Source organism: Melitaea cinxia, chromosome Z, assembly GCF_905220565.1.
Source record: "Melitaea cinxia chromosome Z, ilMelCinx1.1, whole genome shotgun sequence".
Classification (NCBI taxonomy): Eukaryota; Metazoa; Arthropoda; class Insecta; order Lepidoptera; family Nymphalidae; genus Melitaea; species Melitaea cinxia.
In genome coordinates, this window is record NC_059424.1 from 8,035,182 (window position 1) to 8,053,116 (window position 17,935).

The following is a 17,935-nucleotide window of genomic DNA, read 5'->3' on the forward strand; positions in this document are numbered from 1 at the left end:
TAATTATTGAAACAAACTTTCAGTAACTTAATAATTAAGGTTGTAATTGTTATATAGTATTTTATTAGTGGCAACATTATTGTCTCTTGCTTTTCCGTCGTCCATGATGTCGTGTCGACCGCTCCGCATATTAAATATAATTTAGCCTGTTTGTCTTATAATTCATTAAAGTATAATTAAATCAAGCCTATGTTCTCATTGCCACGCCCAACCATCTAACATGGTGTCAGAAGTGGTTCTAGTCAAGAGACTCGAACTTCTACAAACCGTTATTCAAGTCGCCATATGCCACGATTCGTCCACTAAGGTGAGAAATATAATTTTATCATTGGTTTCGTCGAGCCTAAAATGTCTGAAAAATCAGAAAAACACCACTCTCACCTAGGGGCCATGGGAGGTCTTCTCCAGCCGCTTAATATACATTCTAATAACATGCCATTAGAATGGAAAAATTGGCTCACTCAACTTAAAATATATCTTCGCGCCAACATGCTAGAAGATAGTAAGGATAACAGGAAAGTGGCTATTCTGTTGCATCACATAGGCAGAGATGCCTTGAATATATTCTATTCATTTGGCCTTGACATCGACACTGTCACTTTCGATGAGCTAATCCAGAAATTTGAAAAACATTTCTTGCCGCAAATCAACGTCACAATTGAGCGCCATAAGCTATTCAACAGGCGACAAGGAGATGACGAGTCGATTGAACAATATATTACAGATCTTAAAAACATAGCCAGTCAGTGTGAACTCAAAAATCAAGATGACTTACTCCGTGATATCTTTAGTTGGAATCTTAATGCCAATAACCAGTTCATAAAAGAAAGAATCCTTCAAGATAAGCCACAGACACTAGATAAAGCAATAGAAATAGCGAAACACCAGGAAGCTTCTAGGATACAAGCTAAGATGTTGGAGAGTACACTTACGGCTACCATTAGTGAAGTTAGTAGAAGACAAAGGACACAACAGGCATCCAGGTCAAGACAAATATTTAAAACAAGACATACATCCCAGCCGAGACAAGAGAGTCAACCAAGACAATCCTCACGGAGCAGACAACCAGAGCACAATCAATACGGGAATAATAAGGAAACTTGTAGTCGTTGTGGTCAAGTCCACCGCTATAGATGTCCAGCCAACGGAGTCCAATGCAAAATATGCAAGAAATACAACCATTTTGCAGTCATGTGCAGATCGAGCAAGACTGTCCGCGCAGTAACTCAAGATAATATAAACCCTGAATCCAATGACGACTTGTATTTTATAGGAACATTGAAGTGTGAAGAACAGGATGACAAGTGGATGGCAGATGTTGTTATTAATAGTGAAGTTATTTCTTTTATGTTAGACACAGGGGCAGACACAAATATAATTTCATTCAACACTTTCACTAAACTTAACTTACACACAAAAGACATTAAACCAAGTTCACACAAGCTTTTAACATTCAGTGGTCATATACTACCCACAGTAGGTCAATGCCCTATCAACATTTCATACAAAAAAAAGAATTACTTAGAAAACTTTCACATAGTAGACTTAAACTGTCAAAATACACTTGGTAGAAAAACATGCAAAACATTAAACCTAGTCAAAAAAGTAAATACTGTCCGCTTTTCTCCTACGACTCAGTCTAACCCACAGGACATTATTGAAAAAAATAGAGACCTCTTTGAAGGTCTAGGCTGTATCCGTGATTTAGAGGTTAACCTTACTTTGAAACCTGATACAACTCCTTCAGTCGACGTGTGCAGACGTGTGCCTCTACAGCTACAAAATCCTCTAAAAGAAGAGCTATTATCATTAGAAAAAAGTGGTGTGATAAAACGAGTCGAAGAACCAACCGAATGGGTAAGTTCAATTGTATTAACTACTAAAAAGAATAAAAAATTACGTCTATGTATAGACCCTCGTAAACTAAACCAGGCTATCATGAGACCACACTATCAGTTCCCATCTATTGACGAGATCAAGTCTGATCTTGCTGGTGCCAAATATTTCAGCACACTCGATGCTAATAAAGGTTTCTGGATGGTTAAGCTTAGTGAAAAGTCTTCTAAATTGTGTACATTCATTACACCTTATGGTCGATATAGGTACACACGTTTACCATTTGGTATAAATGCAGCACCTGAAATATTCCATAGTGAGATGGTAAAAAGATTTGGAGATCTTCCAGGAGTTAAGATCATGATGGACGACTTCCTAGTGTATGGTAAAGATCTCTCAGAGCATAATGAACGTCTACAAAAAGTCTTACAGAGAGCACGAGAAATCAATCTCAGGTTTAACAAAGAAAAGTCTATCATTTGTCAAACAAAAGTAAGATACCTAGGTCATGTGTTCAGTAGTGAAGGAATAAGTGTCGACGACAGCAAAGTCGAAGCTATATGTAAGATGCCAAGACCACAGTCAGTCACCGAGCTTCAGAGATTTCTAGGCATGATTAACTATTTAGGTTCTTTCATAAAAAATTTATCGCAGGAAACAAGTGAATTAAGAAAATTATTGAAAAAAGATACTACCTGGTACTGGTCAGAACAGCATGAATACGAATTTAGTAACTTAAAGAAAATTATTAGCTCAGCACCGGTCTTAACTTACTATGACCCCAATAAAATTTTGCTTTTATCTGTAGATGCATCCAAAGACGCCTTTGGAGCAGTCTTGTCACATGGCAGTCAGCCAATAGCTTATGCTTCTGCATCTCTTACAAAGTGCCAACAAAACTACAGCCAAATTGAGAAGGAACTACTAGCAGTTCTCTTTGGCTGCACTAAATTTCATCACTACATATATGGTAGACAGGTAACTGTGGAAACTGACCACAAACCTCTCATTACACTATACAAAAAAGCATTATACGACATTCCCCCTAGACTTCAAAGAATAATGCTCAGACTACAGCCATATGATTTACTGGTAGTATACAAACCAGGTAAATACTTATACATAGCTGATACCTTGTCACGAGCAGCCTTGCCTGATAATACACTCACAGACCTAGAAAAAGATATAGACTTACACATCAACTTAGTAATGTCAACTTTGTCAGTAAGTCCAAATAAGCTTAAAGAAATAGAAGAAGCTACAATTAAAGATCAAACTCTTAGTCAGATTATCAACTTTTGTCAAAATGGTTGGCCAGAACACAAAAAGTCAGTCAGTCAGTCAGTAAAACCATTCTTTTCTTACAAAGATGAAATTCATGTCATTAATAACATAGTCTTTAAGTCAGATAGCATTATTATTCCAGAGACATTGAGAGAAAATATCTTGAAAATCATTCATGAAGGTCACCAAGGCATAAATAGTTGTATTAGATTAGCAAAAAATAAAGTTTTTTGGCCAAACATTAATTTAGATATTGAAAAATACATAAACCAATGTAATATTTGTCTTACTTACCAGAGAAATAATTCTAAAGAACCTATAATTCATCATGACTATAAACTAATTCCTTGGTATAAAATAGGTATAGATCTCTTTGATTTTGATAACAGTAAATACCTATTAGTAGTAGATTACTTTTCTAAATATATTGAAATTGCATTGTTACAGTCAGGATCAAATTCTAATATTGTTATTACACATCTTAAATCAATATTTGCTAGACATGGCATTCCGTCAATACTTGTATCAGACAATGGCCCACCTTTCAACAGTCAAGAATTTAGAAACTTTACATTACAATGGGATATTGAGCATGTCACATCTAGTCCATATTTAAACAGGTCAAATGGTATGGCAGAAAGATCAGTAGGTATTATAAAGAATATATTAAAGAAATGTAAATCTGACAAAACAGACCCATACTTAGCATTACTTACTTATAGAAATACACCTAAAGCAACAGGTTATTCACCTACACAATTGTGCATGAATAGGAGTCTACGTACACGACTTCCAGTTACAGACTATCACCTAAAATTAGACACTGATACAACTAATAAAATTAAAAATATTATTGAAACACAAAAATCAAAATCTAGAATTTATTATAATAAACACACAAGACAACTTAAACCACTAAATATCGGAGACAAAGTGTACTATAAAAAGGTACCAACAAGTACATGGACACCAGGTATTATATCTCAGTTAGGTCCACAGCCTCGTAGTTACATTATCCAGTCACCTGAAGGAACCTTCCGTCGTAACAGACAACACATCCTAAAACCAAAACAATCAGTATCCGTCTCAGTTCCTTCCAATCCAATTACCAGTTCAAATTCACCACCAATGTCTTCTTCTTCCTCCAGTCCAGTTCACCAACCTGAAACAGAAACGAACACTGATCAACACAACACTAATACTACAACAAACATTAAATACTCTTCATATGGTCGCCCTATTATTAAACCCCGTCGATATTGTCAATAAAATAATTTTATTGTAAATCTATTTATAAGATTATAAGTTAAGATATATCTCTAAGAAATGTCACTTGTCATTACTTGTCACAACCAAATGTCACTTTAAATTGTGTATATGTTATTGTAAAATCATAGACAAAAAATTGTACTTACGATATGTTCCATTTCATGTAACTTGCAAACATTGTAAAACATTGTTTTTTTTAATTTTGAAAAGAGAGGTGTTATATAGTATTTTATTAGTGGCAACATTATTGTCTCTTGCTTTTCCGTCGTCCATGATGTCGTGTCGACCGCTCCGCATATTAAATATAATTTAGCCTGTTTGTCTTATAATTCATTAAAGTATAATTAAATCAAGCCTATGTTCTCATTGCCACGCCCAACCATCTAACAGTAATAACAGCGTTTTACCTACCAATAAAACGCTTATTAAGCGTTAACCTTATTTTGAAGCATTTTTATTTGAGGGAAACAAACTTGACTTTCGGTAGCGTGTCGGTAAATTCTTCCTTTTTGACCGGTGGGTCATGTGAATTCCTTTTAAAAGTATCTCCCACCACGTTGAAGTTTCCTTTTTACCTGAAAGAATCTTGTGGCTCATTGAGTCTCAAATAAAAGTCATTTTCACCTGGAAGTGGTAGAGTATAAAGCTTCAAATAAGGTTAAGGCTTAATAAGCGTTTTATTGGTAGGTAAAACGCGGTTATTAAGCCTTGAACCGTTATTTCAAGCCTTTTTATTTGAGACCTGTCTGTTATCTCCAGGTGTATAAATGGAACTTCAGTAAATTAATTTAAATATATATAATTTATTTAACCGTTTAATCATTAACTTATAATCAATACAACTTTTATTATTTAAGAATTACAATAGGTACAATAATTTATTAGCTCTCATTCACTGGTTATTGTGACGTAGATTGACCTGTTTGCTTCGATCTGACCTCTCGACAATAATATTTCATAAAAGTACGTCTGAACGCCACTTTCCTTTGTACAAAACTTCATCAATTGGACAATTTCATATAAAGTTCTTTGAGTTAACTGCAGAACGTATACTTCCAGGACTAGCGTTAACAACTGCTTGAATGAAAATTCTTTTAACCCAACCAGTTATGTATGTTCGAGAGGCAGGTCTTTGTAAATCACATGTTGTAATAAATAAATTATTCAGGCCGTACTTTAAACGTCTATCGTGTGATAATTCTATCATACGTTTTATCCAATATACAGCATCTAAACTATTATATTCTTTATTTTCTAAAATGCGCCATCCAGATTGCCAATTTCGTACAGAGTCCGTTTTCGAACTAAACTTTGGCCACAATATTATGTATCCCTCATTTATTAAACAACCTTCTTTTTCAATTGTCAATAAGTTCAAATCATGGACTCAGCGACCTGAATATAGCAAAAGCAATAAAGCCGGTCTAGCAGAATATTCATAAAAACTATTACTATCAGGAACATTTTGCTTCAACCATTTTATTAAATTATCTTCTTCTTCTTAGGCCGGTTATTACAAGTGTTTAATTTAATTGACTTTAATGCTTGATGTACTAACAAATGCGAGCTTAATATGTCATGACACTTGGATCACACAATGTAGCGACTGCGGATTTGTAAACTAAAATCGTATTATATGCTAGGCCTTGTATTTGATGCAAGTCAATCAAAAACTTTGCTAAGTCAGAACCGGAAGGTCTAGAAACAGTTACTGAATTTTTGTTAGCCCAAAGCGTTTGAGGGTTTTGATGGACTAATAAAAAATGGTCTAGATATACAAGAATTCGTAGACCTCGTTCTCAAATATTGGGCGATCCAGTTTGTTAGGCATGCAAAAATTTTTAGAGCGCAAGCAAGACCGAAAGGCAAACATGTCAACAGCATCAACTGGTTTTTGTATATAAGACGTAGATAGCATCTGTGTGATTTGTTGACTTGCAAACGGAAGTATGCATTTAGTAAATCTATTGTGATCATTTAATCGTTTAGTTGTAAGAAATTCGACACTCTTTTTACATTGATTAAGTAGATGAAATGTGGATATCTGGATGTACATGTTCAGATTTTGTAAATTGGAAATTGGACGAGATGTACCGTCGCTCTTTCGTATGGCGAACATTGAAGAAACAAAACTTGGTCAGAGAGTATAGCCAGTCTCTAATACTCTCATTTGCAGAAGTTGAGCTATTATATAGTCCATTTGTTCTGAACTTGGTGTCTTGTAAATGTTCTTTTTTTATATTTGGAGAATGTAATGGTGGTTTCTTTACAAATGGTATCCGAAAGTTTCTTATTATATTCACGAAAATTAAGGGAGCTTTTGAGTCTATCCATCTTTGGACAAAATGCTGACCAGGACGGAAAGTTTTCGAGTTATAATCTTTGTTTACCCTGAGCTCGTGCCTGACTATCGAACCTAGTCCTTGCCCTTTGTGGAAGTTAAAGTCACTTCACAAATAACCATAAGTATTACCCTCACTATAATATAACATCAATACGACATAATGACATTGTAGAAAAAAAAAGACTACGGAATAAATATAATATATAATAGTTATATAAAAGTTTTACGGACTTACCAAATTGTGTCCGAACGTTACCGAAGACAAGACGCCAGTGAGCCACAAGATTCTTTCAGGTAAAAAGGAAACTTCAACGTGGTGGGAGATACTTTTAAAAGGAAGTCACATGACCCACCGGTCAAAAAGGAAGAAATTTACCAACACTCTCTTTCAAATAAAAAGGCTTCAAATAAGGGGCCTAATAAACATTTAAACATTTTATCCTTTACTAGCTGTGCCCGCGGCTTCGCCCGCGTTGAAATCAGTGTGTCACAAAGTTTTCCCGGCAAACTTCCAGTGAAAATACATTATTTGGACACCTTTTCACCATCTATAGAGTTTACATTTTAAATTTCAAGTCTCTTACTTCAAAAACATAGGACTTTCATTCAAACTACCAAGCCCCGTTTCACCCCTTTAGGGGTCGAGTTTCGTAAAATCGGTTCTTAGCAAATGTGCAAATGTCAAATCCTATAAGAAACCTACCTGTCAAATTTCAAGTTTGTATATGTTATAGTTTCGGAGATTTCGTAATGAGTGAGTCAACCTACCATCCTCCATTTTAACACCAAAAGGGTGTTGATTTCTTAAGATACATTATTTGGACACCTTTTCACTATCTATAGAGCATACATTTTAAATTTCAAGTCTCTTACTTCAAAAACGTAGGACTTTCATACAAACTACCAACCCCCGTTTCACCCCCTTAGGGGTCGAGTTTCGTAAAATCCGTTCTTAGTAAATGTCTAGGATCTATAAGGAGCCTACTTGCCAAATTTCAAGTTTTTAAGTGTTATAGTTTCTGAGATTTCGTGATGAGTGAGTCAACCTACCATCCCCCGTTTTAACCCCAAAAGGGAGTTGGTTTCTAAAGATAGATTGTTTGGACACCTTTTTATCATCTATAGAGCTTACATTTTAAATTTTAAGTCTCTTACTTCAAAAACATAGGACTTTCATACAAACTTCCAACTCCCTTTTCAGCCCCTTAGGGGTCGAGTTTCGTAAAATCCGTTCTTAGCGAATGCCTGCGTCTTATAAGGAGCCTACCTGCCAAATTTCAAGTTTGTAGGTGTTATAGTTTCGGAGATTTCGTGATGAATGAGTGACCTTTCGCTTTTATATATATTATAGATTATAGATATAGATATGGATTTGTGAAATATTTTTCAATCGAATTGTCTGCTAATTGTCAAACCAAAGGGCTTAAAAGTCTTGCTTTCGTTTATTTCTTTATTTTGATAACAAAAACTAATATCAATCCTAAATAAACTCGGGCAAATGAAGTATTACCCGTTTAACCACCTTTTTTTTTCAATAAAATTTGAATGTATTATAAAGTTAAAAGATACAGTATAAACTGAGGTAGAGTACAGCAGGAATTTTTTGGCTCAAAATATGGAGCAGCCTGATTGGAATAGCACCTCAACCTTACAGAATAACAGCTAGATAATACTGTTTCCAGACAGTGTTGTGTTCCTGTTAGTGAGTAAGGTGACCAGAACTCCTGGACTCAATTGGGTATAGGATTGGCAAAGTCCTTGCGATGTTTCTGGTGTTGCAGACGTTTAAAAGCTGCGCTAATCGCTTACCATCAGTTGAGCCGTACGCATGTTTGGCAACTTAGTTATATAAAAAAGTACATTTTTAAATATAAACAATAAAAATAAAGTACGATTTTATTTTAAGCATATGATTAAATGTTCTAAGTACAAGTTGCGTTATCTAGGCGCCTTTTTTGAATACTGTGTACGTGAAATTGTAGACGTACGGTAGTTAGAAAAAGACTTGTCAAATGAAGTGAAATTGCTAGCTTCAGAAATTAAAACACGCGTATAAAGATAAAGAAATATCGGAAGTAAAACAAATTAAACTCTATAGATATATGTGTTGCAGGTGCGATAGGCTTCGAACAGAAAATCAATACCCTTTCATGTTCAAATTCTATGAACGCCTGCCTCGTGTTGACATGTTGTATTATATTTGTAACATTTACATATTTACCAAAAAGTAAAAATATGTTTTCTAGTAATGCTGTTATACATTTTTTTTAAATTTATATATAAGTATGGTATATCAAGACTAAAACGAAAATAAAAAGTCCGTTTTATTTTGGTACTATTACCATTGTGATAGATAATGTTATATGCCAGTTTTATTAAATAGTGTTGTGTAATACTTGTCTTACGAATTATAAAGTTATATTTTAAAATCATACTCTTAATTACAGCGATTTTCATAAATACTTTTAATAACGACGTCATTAAAGTGACATCTATAATATAAAAATGAGTCGCTGAATGTGTTGCTAAGCGCAAAACTCGAGAACGGTTGGACCGATTTTGCTAATTCTTTTTTTAAAATATTCCTTGATGTACGAGGATGGTTCTTACGGAGAGAAAAATTCTAAAAAAAAAAAAATTAAATTTCCTGAAAAAGTCTAAAAACAACACTTTTCTATACTCCCATACAAAAGATTTGTGATAATACTTAAAAGTCAATTTGAACATTAATACCATACGATAAAGTTTGTGTTAGGCGATATGAAGTTCGCCGGGTCAGCTAGTCTTTGATAAATTCAATCCACCTGACTTTTCCGATTTCCGCCCAATATCAATCCTACTTGTCTTTCCCAAGGTTTTAGAGCTCTTTATACATCAACAGCTAATATTATTCTTTTCCTTAAATAATCTTCTAAATCTGTTTAAATCCGGCTTTCGGAGGGGTTACACCACGGTAACAGCACTTGTCAAAATTCATAACGACATTGTACACGCAACGGACGATCAAAAACTTACTATTTTGGCTTTACTTAATCTTAGTAATGCTTTTAATACAGTGGACTTCGATATACTGTTATCTGTGTTACGTTTTTTTAACAAATCTCCGTCGGTAATTGAGTGCTTTCAAAGTTACTTGTATGGTCGTCGGCGACATTTACAAGTCCAAGATACTTTCTCAGAGTAGTCTCATGTAATTATTAGCGTACCACAAGGCGTGTTGTCTCATCTTCTATTTATTACTTTAAACTTGACCTGGCGAACTTCGTATCGCATTATTATTTAATTATTATCAAAATAAAATATAGCCTATCTTTCAAGTTAGATCAAACTACACACGGTGTGCAAATTTGATTAAAGTTGGTGAAGTAGTTTAGGAGTCTATCGCGGACAAACAACGTGACGCGTAATTTATATAAATTAAGATTGTCTGTATTTCGGTGTTTAATAAAGAATCAATAAATAAATACACCCATCCAAAAATCGGTTAAATGCTATTTGAAGTACGAAGTCGCTCATGAAAAATATTTTACAGACTTTGGCGCACCAGGGCTATGAATTTAGGTATAGAATAATCAAACGGAGTAAGATCTGATTTCGTACAATAGCAGACGCGACATCATGTAACTTACAATGGCGATATATTTGCAGATCGTCAGCATATAAGTGGTATTTGGAAGATATAATCTTAGTGATCGTGTGTGATCAGTGTCAATAAAAACTGAAAAAAGAAGAGAGAAAAGTACGCCACCTTGGGGAACTCCCACAGTAAGGTTACACCAGTTGGAATACGATGTATTTGCTTGAACACGCTGTGAACCATTCCGAAGATAAGATTCAAACCACGCTAACGCGGATAAAGAAGTATTAATAGATTTTAGTACGCCAAGAATAATTTCGAAGTCGATAGAATTGAAAGCATTACTAAAATCAATAAGTATAAGGATTGTAAGCGATTTATTCTCCATGGCTAAGCGAATATCATCAGTTACGTCGATAAGAGCAGAAGTTGTGTTATGGCCTGGACATAGAGCAACACGGAGGGGAGTGGCCATTGCATTTGTTACCGATATAAAACTTTCTGTCATTTTTTGCGGGGGGAAATTACACACATGCACACTTTATCTAATTCCCACACAAAAATAATCGTCTGTCACTACGAAACTCACACATACTAAATTAAAATCATACTTACATTTTTCACACACACATAGATACATTCTATGTCATTACAGTATAATGACACGCCGCAACTACACTGAAAAGTTGCTAACAGCCGTGGTTGTAAAAACTGTCGATATGCATTATCGATAAATTCAACTACTCGGTTAGGGAAATAATGTTTTTAAAGTGATACAAAGGTAAGATATTATTATAAAAATAGACTTAATTTATTATATACTACAAATCAAACATCTTCATGTAAAATAAACGATTATAAAGAGTAAAGATTTGATTGTTTGTTTGTTAGCATTGGATAGACTTCGAAACTATTGGACCGATTCAAAAAATTATTTCATCGTTGAGAAGCTACACTATCCTTGAGCGACATAGGTTATACTATATTTTTAAAAATATTTGGGATCTTTACTAAAACTCCAATAATATAACCCAAGGGATAAAAAAATAGCCTAAAAAATTCCTTACATTGCGTGCGCTGCAAAAACTAATGATAGTAGAAATACAAAATGTAGTAACACTTGAAAGTTAGTGGTACTGATATGATCTGAACAAATTACACTATTTTTTGTGGGCGTCCAGGTCTGTCTGTTATTACAATTTTTTTCTATGTATCCCTTAAATTTGGATTTTCAGAAAACCTGCCAAATTTTTATATAAAACATTACGGTCGAAGTTCACATTAAGTAATTCTAGTAAAATGTATTAATACTCGTAATACGCGTATTATATTTGATTTAATGCAATTTTATTATATAACTATGTTTATTAAAAAAAGCTAGCAATATTATATTATAAATAAATCAAGATCTCAAAAATGTCTGTCACCTCTTTTGCCTTTGCCGTTTTTATCGATAACTATCTACAAACAAACCGGTAACAACACTATCGCTCGGCGACAGTGACTTCTGGGAAATAGACTCCGATCAGTCGCTCGATCGATCCGCATATTGTATGAGGGCGAGCGGCCTATGTTGGTAAACAAATCGAGTCAACACGACCGATAATATTTGTAATTTTTAAGTTTAAAAAAGGTTTAAAAGTAGTATACAAGTAATAATGTGATTAAAAAATACTTACGTATGAAAGGTAACGGCATGTTTTAGTAAATTTGACGTGGCAGATCTTTTTTTGAAGCAAAAAACAGAACAATTTTGGCATTTTTTGAAGGACGTTGATTCAATCGCGCAACTAGATTTAGTCTAGTGATCAGTGCGGTTGCCACTAGTTTCATTGTACGCATATGGCCATTTGGCCTTATACCTTGACAGAGGGGAACGCCTGTACATGGCTACTCCCCTCCGTGTTGCTCTTTGGGCCTGGACGAAAGCCAGACTGATATGAATTGAGAAGATCATTAGAGTATAAAAAGAAAGAGAACTGCTTGCGGACAATGCATTCAAAAACTTTAGAGAGAGTAGGCAATATGAAAATAGGTCGGAAATCAGCTAAAGAAGAAGGATTGGTAACTTTAGGCAAAGGAATAACATTTGCTTGTTTCCAGGCTTTCGGAAAGGTACTTGTGGTAAGAGAGTAGTTAAAAATATGGTTAAGAATCGGTAATAAGAAAAGAAGAATCAGCGTAATCATTTTCAAACATAACTTGTCATTGCCAGCGGCCTGCGATGAAATTGAAAGGACTGCAGTTTTAATTGAATCAGTTATAGGTGTAAAGGAGAATTGAGTATTGGGTAATGGTAATTCTGATAAATATTTTAGAGTGCCTTTTTTGACGTTAGAACACAGTCTCGTAGGAGAATGTGAAAAAAAATTGTTGAGAGCATCTAAGCAAAATCGCTAGGTGAAAGGATAGGTGATTTACCGATACCCACGGACTTAAGAAATTTCCACACGTTTGCAGTACTTCTATTTTGGAGAGAAGAGTGAAAATGTTGACGTTTGGAGGCACGAAAAAAACGTTTGCATCGATTACAAAGAGTTTTGAATTTTTGGAGATTACTTTAGGAAGGACAAATTTTGAATTTCCTTTTAGCGCGATCTCTAAATGCCATTTGCTCCTTGATAGTGTTACGTGCTAGGGTTCGAAGGATTTGGAGAGAAAAACCTGCTGACTCTTTTCAAGACTTTATTCACTAGCACTAGGTCCAACACAAAGCACTAGGTTCAAACACTAAGCACTAATGATGTCGTAGCCACTGTCGTAGGTTTTGCTGGTACCGCTCTTGATCACTAGTTTTCACTCTTAAAGTCGCCTCGAAGATCGCTCAAACTGAACTGAACTCGCTCGCCTCCCTGCGGCTATTTATATCGGTCGAGACGAGGCCCAGACCATTCTGGAAAGTTCGCGCATGTACCCGGTTTTCGAGACTATACTTCTATATAATTCCACAGCAGTTCCTCTAACGCCATCTAGTATTGAGTAGAGAGTTTCATGCGGTCTCTGTCTTTGTGTGGTTTCAATGGTTGCCGCTAGATGGCGCTAGTTTCTTTGTGTGTTCTTAATACTACTCCCCTCTTAGAGATGCTCGTCCCGAGCATCATTGTTACTGCCATGGTAACGTGCCAGACGGTCTATGTGTACCACTTCGAATGTCCCTCTTGGTTGCTTTTGAATTCTGTAAGTCACATCATTAAGGCGGGTAACCACTTTGTATGGACCGTCCCACTTGGTCTGCAACTTTGGAGATTTCCCTTTCCGGCGAGTTGGGTTATGCAGCCACACCAGTGACCCTTCCTTGAAGCCGCTCGTGTTCGATTTCCGGTCGTATCTGGTTTTCATGTTCTCGCTTGACTGTAATCCATTTTCCCGAACCAAGGCGTGTACATAGCGCATTTTTTCCCTTAAATCGCTGATATAGTCTTGTACGGTATTTGGTTCCTCCGGTGACTCTCTACCGTAATTGACATACGCCGGGGTAGCTTTTATGCTCTCATGCTCGGCGGTACGGTACGACAGAAGGAAGAGTGGTATATACTTGTCCCAATCCTTTTGTTTGTCGTCTACCAATTTCGCCTAATGCCTCTCAAGGGTCTGATTAAATCTCTCAACCATTCCATCAGACTGTGGATGGTACGCGGTGGTCCTCGTCTTATGCATGCTCAAAATTCTGCACACTTCTTGGAATACTTGCGATTCGAAGTTCCTGCCCTGGTCAGAATGGATTTCTAGAGGCACACCAAAGCGACATATCACTTCTTCGACTAACTTAGAAGCGACTGTTGTAGCTTCTTGGTTTGGTATGGCGAACACTTCGGGCCATTTGGTGAAGTAGTCCATGACGACCATAAAATACTTGTTTCCCGATTCCGTTACAGGAAATGGCCCCGCTACATCAACTGCAATTCGTTCCCACGGTGCACCGACGTTATACAACCGCAGATTCCCACGGCTCCTGGTCTGTGGTCCTTTTACAGCAGCGCAAGTAGTACATTTGCGGTACCAATCCTGTACATCATCTCGACAATGCAACCAGTAGAATCGTTCTCGCACTTTTGTTAATGTCCTCTTGACACCTAGATGACCTCCTGATACGCCATCATGTATTTCACGGAGAACATCTGGTACTCTTGTTCTTGGGACAATTATCTGAAGGTGGAACTCTCTGCCGTTAGTCTTCTCCCATTTCCGGTAGAGTATTCCGTTTTGTGTATCAGACAGTAGAAGTATCAGACTGTCCCATTGAGCCCAGTACGCCTTAGTGACAGCGCCAGTGGGTGCAACCTCACTCCAGATTGGTTTTACGTCACCCGTTTCTTCCATGTGATGATGTGCCGAAGGTCGTCATCTCTTTCTTGAGCTTCCCTCATAGCATCACTCTCCCAGATACCCAAAGGACTTGTTCTTGTTAGCTTTAATGTTACTTCATTAGATTCTTGCTTAACACAATGTTTGCAGTCTTCCGAACACGGCCTTCGTGAGAGTGCGTCGGCATTCCCATGCATTTTTCCGCTGCGGTGTTCCGCCTTGAAGTCGTACTCCTGAAGCTGCTCAATCCATCGAGCTACTTGACCTTCTGGGTTCTTGAATTGCAGTAGCCACTTCAAGGCCGCGTGATCAGTTCAAAGTAAAAACTGTCTGCCGATGAGATATTTGTTGAAATGTTGTAGCGTCTTTACAATAGCCAAAAGTTCTCTTCTTGTCACACAGTAGTTTCTCTCTGGCTTGGATAAAGATTTGCTGAAATATGCAATAACTACTTCTCTTTCACCCTGTTTTTGAGATAACACCCCTCCAATGGCCGTGTTGCTTGCACCCGTGTTGAGTATAAGCTGACCTTCGGTTTGTGGATATCCCAGGATTGGTGTTTCACACAGATGTTTTTTCAGTTTCTGAAAAGAATCTTCACAAGTCCCATCCCAACTAAATGGTCATTTATCTTCTGTCAGCCGATGTAATGGCTTGGCTATCTCTGAGAATCCCTTAACAAAACACCTGTAGTATGAGCATAGACCGAGGAATGCCCGCACTTTGGTTTTGCCTTTAGGGGTAGGCCATTTTTGGACTGCTTCCAGTTTCTCCGGGTCTGTCTGGATTCCATTACTGGAGATAACATGGCCGAGATAACTGACCTTATTCCTAAATAAACGACACTTTTTCGGGTTTAACCTTAATTTGGCGCCCTCTATTTTAGCGAAAACTCGCTCCAAGTTTTGCAAGTGGTCCTCGAAGTCACGACCGACAATAATGACGTCATCTAAGTAGACTAAGCAAGCCTCTCCAACTAAGCCTGCCAGTACACGCTCCATGAGTCGCTCAAATGTGGCAGGTGCGTTGCACAATCCGAAGGGCATGACTTTAAATTGCCATAAACCTTTACCGGTCGAGAAAGCTGTCTTCTCCTTGTCTTTTGGATGAATTTCCACCTGCCAGTATCCAGATTTTAGATCTAGGGTTGAGAACCATTTCATGCCACTCAAGGTATCCAAAGTGTCGTCAATTCGAGGTAACGGGTAACTGTCCTTCTTAGAGACATCATTGAGACCCCTATAGTCCACACAAAATCTCGTGCTACCATCTTTCTTTTTCACTAATACAACAGGTGAGCACCACGGACTTGCAGACGGTTTAATAATCTTATTCCTTCTCATGTCCTCCAAAAGGCCTTCAACTTCTTTTTCCTTTGCAATTGGTATCCGTCGTGCTCGTTGACGAATTGGTCTCTCACTTCCTGTATCTATCCTGTGCTGGACCACTGAGGTTCTTCCAAGGTCCCCTTCGTGACTGGAGAAGATATGCGCGTAGCACTGTAAAAACTTCTTGGCTTTCATGCTCTGCGAATAAGACAGATTACTCTTGCAGTCGTCGAGTAGCTCAGTCACAAATCCGTAGTTGTTGCTCTTTGCCAAGTCTGCGCCTGTCATCGAACTACACTTTTTCATCCAGACAACTTCTTCGCACTTTCCAATGACGTCACCTTTGTTCAAGCAGATCTCGCAATCATCAAGATTGAAAACCTTGACCACAGCGTTACTGCTTCCACTAACAAGGGTTCTCGCCGTCATCAGTTTTTGCGCCGATGTCTTGGTAGGTGTGTCTTCGATCAACACGCATCTGTTTGACTTTTTCTTTCCAGTTGTCGGTAGTTTCACCAACACCCGAGTTTCCGCTCTTCCAGGTATAATGACTTTCTTTACACGTGCGACTTTCCCACAAGCACCACCGAGAATGAAGATTTCTTCTTCACCACACTTGAAAAACTCCGTCAGTGACATTAATTCTGCAGTTGTGTTTCTTAATGAAATCCAAACCCAAGATGCAATCATCCATAATCTCAGCCACGATAACGTTATGAGAGTATGACGACCCCCCTACATACATCGTAACTGACATTTCTCCCAGGACGGGTATTGGCTGACCGGAGGCCGTAAGAAGCCGACAGTTAATTCTCCTCTTGTGTTCCCTTGCGGCTTTTACCAGCTTTGGGTTCACAATTGTTCTAGAGGTGCCTGTGTCTAGAGTCATTTTGCAATCCGTCCTGTTAATAGTTCCCTGAATCGCAAGACTATTCCCGCTGCATGTCTGGGAGATAACAGTTATTGGGGCTTCCTCCGCGTCAGCCAGTACTCGCCTGTATGTATATAGTCCTGGCTTTTATTCGTTTCCCTGCTCTCGTGCAAGGGACGAAGCCCCTTGTTTCTTCAGCTCCTCTATTTGTTCCTCGATCCTTTTCATCCTTGCTATCTGGGTCTCCTTCTGCGGGCAGTTGAGCTGAAGATGACCCCTTTCGCCGCACTTGTAGCACATAACTCCAGAACTTTTCTTCGTAGGAGCCTTAACCTCCTTGACTTCCTCAGAGACCTCGCGGATCTTATGGGTCTGCCGTATGTCATGGCAATGCTTCCTTTAACGACGTATGGTGACGAAGCCTCACTGCAGCTCTGACCTCCAGGTCTTTGATTCCGTCGACAAATGCTTGAACAATATTCGTGTCTACCATCTTGGTGTCTGCTCCTGGGTGTGCCTTCCTGACGAGTTTCTCAATTTCCAACGCCCATTGTTGTAGTCCTTCTCCTGAGCGTTGGACTCTGTCACGCAGTTGAGCACGGAACACGTGCACCAGGTGGCGCTCCCCGTATCGGGATTCAAGTGCCTCCATCAAGTCTTGGAACCCGTTTCCTGTATGTGGCAGTGCTTCCAGAACCGACAAAGCTTGCCCTCTGAGCACAACAGTGAGAGCGGTCAGGCATTGCTCTTCTGTCCATCCGTTGGCAGTAGCAACCGTCTGGAATTGTTGACGATAAGCGTTCCACGGAGTAGTACCGTCGTATGGAGGCACTTTCATTTTGGTCCTTGCGCCACTCCGGTACTTCCACTAGACATCGCGGCTCCCGTGGTTTCAAGGCGCACTACTTTCTTCTGTAATTCAGTGAGGCCGGTTTTCACATTTTCAACATCCAATCCTAACCCGGTAACTCGTCCTTCCACTACGTCGACATCTTTTCGAAGCTTAGTCACCGCGTCACTAACATCTTTTACAGCCCAAAGCGTTTTTTCTTGGAGCTCCTTTTGTTGCTCTTGTGATTCTTGCAATTTGAAACTTGTTTGCTCTTGTGATTCTTGCAAAG